General features: G+C 36.6%; 1 non-coding gene across 1 annotated transcript; it reads left to right on the top strand.

The window, feature by feature from the left end:
• Positions 1-948: 948 nt before the first annotated feature.
• LOC113874086 lies at positions 949-1,055 on the top strand. Its single transcript, XR_003506084.1, has one exon. It is a non-coding gene; the product is annotated as a small nucleolar RNA R71 (small nucleolar RNA).
• Positions 1,056-1,625: the final 570 nt, after the last annotated feature.

Raw genomic sequence — 1,625 nt, 5'->3', positions numbered from 1 at the left:
GAATAGTCTTTCTTCAATAGCTTAAAATTTCCTTGTTGCAGATCTTGTTCAATATTTCTTTCTACTACATCATTCACTTTCTTTTCTGCTGGTTTAGGGCTTGCAACTACAACTCCACTCCTTGTAGTTATGGCTTGACATTGCTTTTTAGGATTGATTACTGTATTACTTGGAAATCTTCCTTCATCCCTGCTGGATAATTGTTCAGCTAATTGTCCAATCTATGTCTCTAGTTTCTTCATGGAAGCTTCCTGGTTTTTGAAGCTTGTTTGAGTCACCTTCATGAATTGCAGCATAGTTTCTTCCATCTCAGTCAACCTTTCATTCATAGGTCTGGAAAATTTCTGATTTCCTTGAGGTTGAGTGGATGAATTCCTCTGAAAATAAGGCTGTTGTGTTGTTGGACCTGCATTAGAAAAAGGAAAATTTGAATTAGAATTCTTTGCAGCAGAATATTGATTATTCCAATTAGAATACTGCTGAGTTCTATTATTCGAAAATTGAAATCCAGGGGGATATGATGGTTGTTGTCTCTGAAAATTATTCATATAATTCACTTGCTCTTGTGGTTCACTTGTGGATGCCTCACATGCACCATTTGCATGGTTTCCTCCACAAAAATCACAACTTAGCTAACTGGCAGGCACACTCCCTGTTTGCAGATTGTTGATTTGTTGTGTTAAGGCAGCTAATTGTTCTGAAAACATTTGATTTTGTAGCTGATTTTGTGCAAGAAAAGTTTCCAGAACTTTAGCTTCATGACCAGAGTTTCTTCCTTGATTCCTTGAGTTTGAATTCTGATACATTGAAGATGCCATCATGTCAATAATCCTTTGAGCTTCTTCTAAGGACTTTGTATTTAATGAACCTCCAGCAGCAGCATCAACCATTGTTCTTGTTACTGCATTCATCCCATTATAAAAAGTTTCCAATTGCATCCAATCTGGAATACAATGATGTGGACACCTTCTAAGCAGTTCTTTGTATCTTTCCTAAGCTTCATACAATGATTCTCCTTCTTGCTGAACAAAGGATGTAATTTCTCCTCTCAACTTAGCAGCTTTGGATGGAGGGAAGTACTTGGTTAAAAACTTATTCACAAGTTCTGTCCAGGTTGTGATGCTTCCTTATGGTTGAGCTTGTAACCAGCATTTTGTTCTATCTCTCAAGGAAAAAGGAAATAGTCTCAGTCTGATGGCTTCTTCACTAACCCCATTTATTCTTATAGTGTCACATAGCTGTAGAAAATTTGAAATATGTAAGTTAGGATCATCAGAATTTCCACCAGAAAACTGATCTTGTTGGACTAAGTGTAATAAAGCAGGTTTAATCTCAAAATGGTTGGCTTGAATAGTTGGCCTGATTATAGAAGAGTTAAAACCTTGCATGTTAGGAATTTCATAGTCCCCTAATGTTCTAATTCTATTTTGTTCTGCCATCTCTATTTCTGAATTTAGTTGTCTCAAAGATGTAGGTGTTCTTTTCACTCTAGGATTACTCTGAGATTCTGGAGAATGGACAGCTTCTAACTCACTATCACTCCCTATGGCTTTTTCTGCTCTAGACTCTTTTCTCAATCTCCTTAAGGTTATGTCTATGTCAGGATCTAAGACTAGAGTTGATTT

Source organism: Abrus precatorius, unplaced genomic scaffold (genome assembly GCF_003935025.1).
Source record: "Abrus precatorius isolate BTA unplaced genomic scaffold, Abrus_2018 Scaffold79, whole genome shotgun sequence".
NCBI classification, from domain to species: domain Eukaryota; kingdom Viridiplantae; phylum Streptophyta; class Magnoliopsida; order Fabales; family Fabaceae; genus Abrus; species Abrus precatorius.
This window is presented reverse-complemented; position numbering and strand designations above follow the sequence as displayed.